Consider the following 9,738-nt stretch of genomic DNA (forward strand, 5'->3'; position numbering starts at 1 on the left):
TCAAAAAAACCCAACTGCTACTTCTGAAGAATCCAGAGCAAAAGCACAGTGATGGGAGTAAAAGCAGGCTACTGTACAGGACCTGTGAACACAACACTGCCAAAGCAGTGGGCAGACCACTTAAACCACCCCTCTGGCCTGACTCCTACCCTCATCCCATGTAAGGCACCAGTTTGGGGAGTGAGCAAGCAAAGGAAGCTGTTACTTGTTCTCATTCCCCTCTGCTGCATCGGGGGCCCCAGTGAAACCTTGCCTGAATTTGTCTGGTCTCTTATCAATTTCTGTTGATTAAGGAGGCCAAGTAGGCTTCCCTGGTGGCTCAGATGGTAAAGAAACTCCCTTCATTGTGGGAGACTTGGGTTTGATCCTTGGGTTGGGAAGATCCCCTGGAGAAGGGAATGGCAACCCACTCCAGTGTTCTTGCCTGATCAATTCCTTGCACAGAGGAGCCTGGCCAGCTAAAGTCCATGGGGTCACAAAGAGGCAGACACAACTGAGTGACTAACACATACACACACAAGGAGGCCAAGAACAACTCAATCATAAAATGCTTATTAACACCTGCTCTTGGCAAAGTGACAATGAAGGTCTGGGGAGGTGGGGGAGATAAAAATGAGCAAGACACACTCTCTAGCCTTAAAGAAACTCAATGTTTATAAGAAAGAGAAAACAAGTACATAAAATAATTATGGACATGGTAGAAATGGATAATTCCTAAGAAATGCATAAACAGAAAATATGTTAGCTCAGAGGTGAGAGAGGCCATTACCAGTAAAAGTTTCTTGGGAAACAGAACAAAAGTAATTTAATTCTACTGGGAAAATTATGTTCTTTTTGTGAGTCCTTAAGTGCTCTTTTTTTTTTAAAATTAAATCTCAAATCTAAAATACTCTTGCACCTAACTTCCCACTTTCCTGTCCTGAAGCATTCTTCAAGCTCTCAAGGAGATGAAAACAGAAGATGATGAAACAATTAAAAGTGATAGTCTTTTGGCTCTGACTACGTTCAGGCCAGCACAATGTGGATGGTTCTCAGACCAGTAACTTCAGAAAGTCAGACATGAATTCTCCTCTCAAAACCTTATTGAGAACTCTGTGGAACAGAGAGGTGTGAGGGGTGACTTCCAGGTAAAGATGTTAAGAGTGAATATATACAGTCATTTCCTGAAACCCCACCAAAATGGCAGGAAGGAATTCCTATGCAAAAATCATAAATGCACAAGGATGGGATAACTAGGGTGAAGGTCACAGCAGCAAAACTTTAAAATCTAAATAACAAAAAGAAGAATGGCAACTTACTAACAGATCTGAAAAAAAGAAAACCTATTCCTTACCTGGCAATAGAGAAAGCCAGGCAGTGGAGGAAACCAATACAACGATCATTGTGGAGTTTCCCAAAGACTCCAGAACTGACAGCACCAGGCATCTCTGTAAATGAAGGTTGGAGTTGGAGATGGGGGCTTATGGTAATAAAGTAAGAATTGGTTGAAAATCTGTTTATGAGGCAGTCAGCCCCAGGTCCCTCCCTCACTCTAAGAGATGAATGATTTCTCTTTCCCTTTGCCAGGAAATCTTTACTCCTTGCATAGAATACAATAGGGACTGGCACACAGCATGCACATTTGAGGTCTAGGGTCCTGCAGTGAAGCTAAGGGTACTGAGGGGATGTTTCCATACTAGATGTTGAGATGCTGGCCCATCCCACCTCTACCTTCTTCTCACACTTTCTACCTATGATGCTGGCAGCTGGGAGGAAGCACTTCTCACAAGGCTGACCAGCTCAAAAGACCTAAAAATACTGAGTTGGAGTTTCCCCAGTGAAACAGCCCTAAGTAGTCATCCTATGACACTTGTTCCACAAGCTTCAGCTACCCTCTTGGAGCTTCCCATCACCAATCACCACTTCAGTTCCCACTATTTTTTTTTAATTGATGTATCATTGATTTGGGTTTCCCTGATGGCTCGTTGGTAAAGAATCTGCCAGCAATGCAGGAGACCTGGGTTCGGGAAGATCCTCTGGAGAAGGGAATGTCAACCCACTCCAGTATTCTTGCCTGGAGAATTCCATGGACAGAGGAACCTGTTGGGCTACAGTCCATGGGGTTGCAAAATGTCAGATACGATTGAGCAATTAATACTTTTACTTTCCATCATTGATTTACAATGTTGTATTAGTTTCCTGTGTACAACAACATGATTCAGTTATGTATATGTGTATATGTACACACACATACACACGCACACATACACAAGCTTCCCAGATGGTTCAGTGGGTAAAGAATCAGCCTGCAATGCAGATGTGGGTAAAGAATTCCTGGGTTTGGAAGGTCCCCTGGAGGAGGACATGGCAACTCACTCCAGATTTCTTGATTGGAGAATCCCATAGCCAGAGGAGCCTGGAGTGCTACAGTCCATAGGGTCGCAAAAAGTTGGACACAAGTGAAGCGACTGAGCACACATGCACGTATATATATATTTATATATATATATTCTTTTCCAGATTCATCTCCATTATAGGTTATAGAAGATATTGACTACAGTTTCTTTGCTATGCAATAGGTCCTTGTGGTCTTCCTATTTTGTATATAGTAGTGTGTATCTGTTAATAACAAACTCCCAATTTATCCCTCCCCCCTTCCCCCTTTGGTAACAGTAAGCTTGTTTTCTCTGTCTGTGAGTCTGTTTCTGTTTTGTTCATTTGTGTCATTTTAAAAGATTCTACATTTAAGTGATGTTGTATGATATTATTCTTTGTCTGATTTATTTCATTTAGTATGATAATCTCTAGGTTCATCTATATTACTGCAAATGGTATTATTTCATTATTTTTATAGCTGAGTAATATTTCACTGGAGAAGGAAATGGCAACCCACTCCAGTACTCTTGCCTAGAAAATCCCATGGACGGAGGAGTCTGGTGTCCATGGGGTCACAGAGAGTTGGACACGACTGAGCGACTTCACTTTCACTATGCATACCACATCTTCTTTATCCACTCATCTGTTGATGGACACCTATGTTGCTTCAGTGTCTTGGCTATCGTAAATAATAGTGTTGCTGTGAACATTGGGGTGCATGTATCTTTTCAAGTTGGAGTTTTCATCTTTTCTGGGTATATGCCATGAGTGAGATTGCTGGATCATATTTGTAACTCTATTTTTAATCTTTGAAGGAACCTCCATACTATTCTCCATAGTGGTTGCACCAATTTACATTTCCACATTTTCTCCACACCCTCTCTAGCATTTATTGTTTGTAGACTTTTTGAGGATGGTCATTCTGATTGGTGTGAGGTGATATACCTCACTGTAATTTTGATTTTCATTTCTGTAATACTTAGTGATGTTGAATATCTTTTTACGTGCCTGTTGGCCATCTGTATGTCTTATTGGAGAAATGGATGTTTAGGTTACTTGCTCATTTTTTGATTGGGCTGTTTGTTTATTTTTGATATTCAACTGTATGAGATGCTTGCATATTTTGGGAATTAATTCTTTGTTGGGAACATTGCTTGCAAATATTTTCTCCCATTTCATAGGTTGCCTTTTCATTTTATTTGTTGTGCAGAAGCTTTTGCATTTGATTAGGTCACATTTGTTTACTTTTATTTCTTTTGTCTTGGAAAACTGACTTAAGAAAACATTGACATGATTTATGTCAGAAAATGTTTTGCCTGTGTTCTCTTCTAGGAATTTTATGGTGTCATGTCTCATATTTAAGTCTTTAAGCCATTTTGAGTTTATTTTTGTGTGTGGTGTGAGGAGGTGTTCTTACTTCATTGATTTACATGTGAGTATCCAGCTTTCCCAACACCACTTTCTGAAGAGACTGTTTTTTCTCCATTGTATAGTCATGCATCATTTATTGAAGATTAATTGACCATACGTGTATGAGTTTATTTCTGGGCTCTCTATTCTATTCCATGTGTCTGTTTTGGTGCCAATGCCATGCTGTTTTGATAACTATAGCTTTGTAGTATTTTCTGAAGTCTGGGAGGGTTATTCCTGCAGCTTTGCTTTCTTTCCTTAGGATTGCTTTGGCAATTCTCAGTCTATTTGAAATCTGTAGATTGCTTTGGACAGTGTGGCCATTTAAACAATATTAATTTCTTCCAATCCAAGAGCATGGGATATCTTTCCATTTCTTTGATTCATCTTCAATTTCCAAACTGTTTCATAGTTCTCAGTGTTTAAGTCTTTCATCTCTTTGGTCAGGTTTATTCCTAAACCTAGGAATTTTTTTTTGTGTGTGTGTGTGTGTGTGTGTGTGTGTGTGTGATTTTAAATGAGATTGTTTTTTAATTTTTCTTTCTGATATTTCATTATCAATGTGAAGAAATGCAACCAATTTCTGTATGACAATTTTGTATCCTGCCACCTTGCTGGGTTCATTTATCAGTTCCAATAGTTTTTGTGTGGCGTCTTTAGGCTCTTCTATATAGAGTATCTTGTCATCTGCACATAATTATGATTTGACTTCTTCCCTTCCAATTTGGATATCTTTCATTTCTTTTTCCTTTCTGATTTCCACGGCTAGGACTTCCAATACTATGTTGAATAAAAGTAGTGAGAGTGGGCATCCTTATTCCAGAATTTAATGGGAAGGCTTTCAGCATTTTTTCTTTGTTGTATTGGCTGTAGGTTTGTCATAAATAGCTTTTATTATGTTTAGATATTGTTTTTCTACCCACAGTTTGGCAAGATTTTTTTTTTTTTAATGATCAATGAATGTTTAATTTTGTGAAATGCTTTCTCTGCATCTATTGAGATGATCATGTGGTTTTGTCTTTTCTTTTGATGTGGTGTGTCACAGTGATTGATTTGCATATGTTGAACCACTCTGTGACCCTGGAATAAATCCAACTTGATCATAGTGTATAACCGTTTTTGTATGTTATTTGATTCAGTTTGCTAATATTTTGTTGAGGATTTTTGCATCTATGTTCATCAAAGATATTGAATTGTAATTTTCCCTTTTTGGTAGTGTCTTCTTTTAGTTTTGTTATCAGGGTGATGGTGGCTTCATATACTGACTTTGGGAGAGTTCCTTCTTCTTCTGTCTTTTGTAAGAGTTTGAGAAGGAGTCATATAAATTCTTCTTTGTATATTTGGCAGAATTCCCAGTAAAGCCATCTGGTCCTGGACTTTTGTCTGTAGGGAGTTTTAAAATTACACATTCTGTTTCACATTTAGTGATTGGCCTGTTCTAATTATCTTTCTTCTTGATTCAGTTTTGACAGGCTGTATGTTTCTAGAAACTTGTTCATTTCTTCTAGGTTGTCCGTTTTTTGTTGGCTCTTATGGTATTTTGTGTGTCTATAGTATAGGTTATTATTTTTCCTCTTTCAATTCTTCCTTATTTAGATCCTCTCTTTTCTTGGTGAGCCTGGCCAGAGGTTTGTTGATTTCATTTATCTTTCCAAAAGACCAGGTCTTGGTTTTATTGATTTTTAAATATATTTTAACATCTATTTTAATTTCTCTCTAATCTTTATTATTTCCTTCCTCTGCTGTGACTTTTGGTTTTATTTGTCACTCTTTTCTTAATTCTTTTAGGTAGTAGATTAGGTTGCTTATTTTGTATTTTTCTTATTTTTTTAAAGGAAGGCCTGTATCACTATGAACTTCCCTTTTAGTATGGCTTTTGTCACATCCCATATTTTGTGTGGTTGTGCTTTCATTTTCATTTGCCTTATGGCATTTTACAATTTCCTCTTTGATTTCATTGTTGAATTATTAGTTTTTTAGTAGCATGTTTTTTAGTCTCATATAATTTTTTTGTTTATTCTTGCTTATCTTTCTGTGGTTGATTCCTACTTTCATGCTATTGCGGTCAGAAAATATGCTTGAAATAATTTCTATCATCTTAAATTTCTTGAAATTTATTTTGTATCCTAGTATGTGGTCTATTCTTGAGAATGCTCCATATACACTTGAAAAAGATGTGTATTCTGTTTTCTTGGATGTAATGTCCTGAAGATTTCAATTAAGTTTAACTGTTCTATTGTATCATTTAGGATCTCTGTTGCCTTATTGATCTGTCTGAAATATCTGTCCGTTGAAATCAGTGAGAATGTTGAAGTCTCCTACTATTATTGTATTCCCATCAATTTCTCCCTTTACATCTGTTAGTATTTGTTTTATGTATTTAGGTGCTCCTCTATCGGGTGCAATATGTTAATGAGTGCAATACTCTTTTCTTGTATTAATCCTTTTGTCATTATATAATGTCCTTCTTGATCTTTCTTTGTGGCCTTTGTTTTAAAGTCTATTTTGTCTTATATGAGTATGGGTATCCCCACTTTCTTGTCATTTCCTTATGTGTAAAATATCTTTTCCCATCTTCTCACTTTCAATCTATATGTGTCCTTTGCCCCAAGTTGGTTCTCTTTTGGCAGCATATTGTATATTTTTGTTTTATTATCCAATCTTCCACTGTTTGTCTTTTGATTGGAGCATTCAGTCCATTGACATTTAAAGTAATTATTGATAGATGTGTATTTATTGCCGTTTTAACCTTGTTTTCCAGTTGATTATGTATTTCTTGTTATTTTCTTCTTTTTGTTTTTCCTTCTGTGGTTTTATTTTTATTTTTATTTTATATTATGCTTGAGTACCTTTCTGCTTGGTTTTATGAATCTATTGTATGTTTTTGAGTTGTGGTTACCCTGGTTTTCAAGTATATTAACCTGTCATTATATCTGTGTACTTTAGACTGGTACTCATATAAGTTCAAACACATTCTAAAAGGTCTACATTTTCTTACCCCTTTCCCCACATTTTGTAATTTTTATGTCTTATTTTACATCATCATGTTTATCATCTTGCTGTTCACTGTAGTTAAAATTGCTTTCACAGAATTTTCTGATTTTTTAAAAAAATGTAGGTACAGGCTAATTTAAGTGATCTTAAATCCTTATATATTTTTACCTTTCCTATTGTCATTTTCACTTTCCTATAGATTATCTGTTTCTTTCTTTAGGTTTGAGAAGTTTTCAGTCATAATTTCTTCAAAGAAACTTTTGATCCCTTTTCTCTTCCTTCTCCTTTTGGAATCCCTATTATACATAGATTGTCATGCTTTCTATTATCCCATAGATGTCACATATTATTTTCATTTTTCTTTCTGCTGTTCTGAGTGGTGATTTTCACTATTCTACCTTCCAAATCACTTATTCATTCTTCTGCATTATTCTGTTAGTTATTTATTGCCTTTGGTTTGGTTTTCATCTTGGCAATTGAGTTGTCTAATTTTGATTGGCTTTTCTTTATAGTTTCTAGTTCCTTGTTACAATAATCAACATTTCTGTCAATAGTCTTTCTTAATTCCTTCACCATTTTTACTACCTCCTTTTTGAACTTGGGATCTGGTGGTTTGGAGAGGTCTGATTCACTGTTCTCTCAGGGGATTTCCCTTGTTCTTTTAATTGAGGGTGGTTCCTCTGCTTTTTCATTTTATTTGTATATTTCTGGCTCTATGAATTTAGAAAAAGCAGTTACCTACTATGGTCTTGAAGGGCTCCTTTTATGTAAGAGTGTCCCCATTGCATACATGAGTCTAATATTTTTGGTTCAAGGATTGTTTTTGGTGTGGATGCTTACCACTTCTTTCTTCAGAATGAGCTGGCCACTATCTCCTTGATCGGGGGTATGTTTGTTGTTGTGGTGACGACAGCACATACTGGATGCTGGATGGGGCCTCCTCTTTACTCCGGGGATATCATGACCCTGTTGGGGGAAGGGTCTACTCCCAAAATATTGTAGTAGAAGTCCCCAGATCCAGTTCTAAACTGCAGTGTGAGGTAGGTGGGACTGGAGTGCTCATGCTGGGGAAGGAACTGCTGCGTATTCCTCCCCAGGAGCTGGTCCCTGGGTCATGCACTCTGAGACATCACCTGCCACCTGGTATGTGTGCCCACAATATACACTGTTATTCACACTGCCCTTAGCCCCACCCCTGCTGTGGGAATGCTGGTCCTAAGCTTAGATGTCCCTCAGGTGCTGTGCTCACAAATCCGCTGGTATAACCTGCTGAAGCCACGTGCCCACACCTACTGTAGAAGTGCTGAGAATTGGCTTGGATTTGGCCCTACTTTCACATGTGTGTGTGCCCGCAAAGCCTGCTGCTGCTGGCTCCAGACGTGCCTCAGCCGCAGGTGCCAGTAATCAGCTTGGATGTCTCTCAGTCACTTTGGTCACAAAGCTGCTGGTGTAAATCCACTGAAGCTGCATGCCCACCCCTGCTCTAGGAGTGCCAGGGACTGGCTTAAACTTCAGCCCTGCCTCCACTGGTTCATGCATGGTCTCAGAGCTTGCAGCTTTGGACTCATCCCCACTGTGAGCACACAGAAAGTGAGGCTGCTAAGGCAGGACCACATACTTCCATTTGTGTTCTTTGACAGTGGAGTTCTATGGTGGACCTGGACTCTATCCTGCACACACCCCAAGTTATGGCCCAAGCCACACTAGTCTCTTTGGACTAGCTCCATGCAGCTGAACTTAGTCCTCGCCCTGGGTTTGTCCACTGAAGCTGGAGTTTTAGCACCCAGTTGCTGTGCACTTATCAGGCTGGGAGGTGAAGCCAGATGGCTAGGACAATCTGTGCTGGTTTCTTTCAGTTCTGCCTACTATGGAGAGGCTGCTGTCCTCTCCTCTGAGTCTCTGAAGCTCCCTATCCATCCCAGTTGACCTTCTAGTTGGTGAAGGAGGTTCCCAGGGTGAGGGACCCTTCCCTCTTGGGAAGATGGGGAGTCGTGTCTACTTCACTTCATCCTTGCCCCTGATCTCTTTTCTCCCTATGATAGTGGGTGGATCCTTTGGTGAAGTTGGCATCTCATCCTGAGTTTTATAGGTTGCACTCTTCAGGAGAGCAGGCTGTTGGCTTTCTTGAAGAACTGCCTTCAGAAACAGCCCAGAGAGACTTGGCAGCTGTTAGGTGGTGAATAGATAGAACAAATTCACTTTCTCTGCCTCTCTTGAATAAGCCAATGGCAGACAATGTTCAGGTGTTGGGCAGGCCTGGCACAATTAATGTCAGGAGGATGGAATAAACCTGCCCTTTGAGCTGGGCTTTGAAAAATGCTTCAAGCAGTTACAACGTGGGCATCTTCATGACCCTGTCTTTGGTTTTCTTTTATTCTCAACTCTATAGATAAATGTGTTTAAAACAACAAATAAAAGTGTATTTAAAAACAGAAATTGGGGAGAACAAGATGGGGGAGGAGTAGATGTACATGGAGTACATCTCTCTCCATGGATACATCAGGAATACAACTTCAGACACAGAAGTGCATGCAGAACACCAGCTGAGAGCAGACAGAAGTACCTGACCAGCAGAAAAGAATATATAGAGCTACACAAAACTCAGTAGGATGAAGGAATTAGGGGGAAAAACAGAAGTGTTACTAGGACTGGCCTTGCCCTTGGCAGGTGGGGGAACTGAAGTAGCGGACTGATCCCCACATTGGGGCAACTGTCTGAGTCAGAGGAGAAACATTTAAGGCTGAGAGTGAAACAGCTGATCTGTGGCAACCTAAATGAAATGAGAATCAGACAGTCTTTGCCACAGCCATATGTACCCCGGGACAGGGATATAGGTCCCCTAGAAGGTGCAGCAGCTGGGAGCTGGACCTTAGGGCTTGTGGAGCAATCCCAGGGTGAGGGCTGCTGTTGACTGCAGAGAGATGGATTGAGGTGATGTGAGGGAGGAGATTGTGGTGGTAAATGCCTGTAGAGAAAAGC

This window comes from Muntiacus reevesi, chromosome 2, assembly GCF_963930625.1.
Source record: "Muntiacus reevesi chromosome 2, mMunRee1.1, whole genome shotgun sequence".
Taxonomy (NCBI): Eukaryota; Metazoa; Chordata; class Mammalia; order Artiodactyla; family Cervidae; genus Muntiacus; species Muntiacus reevesi.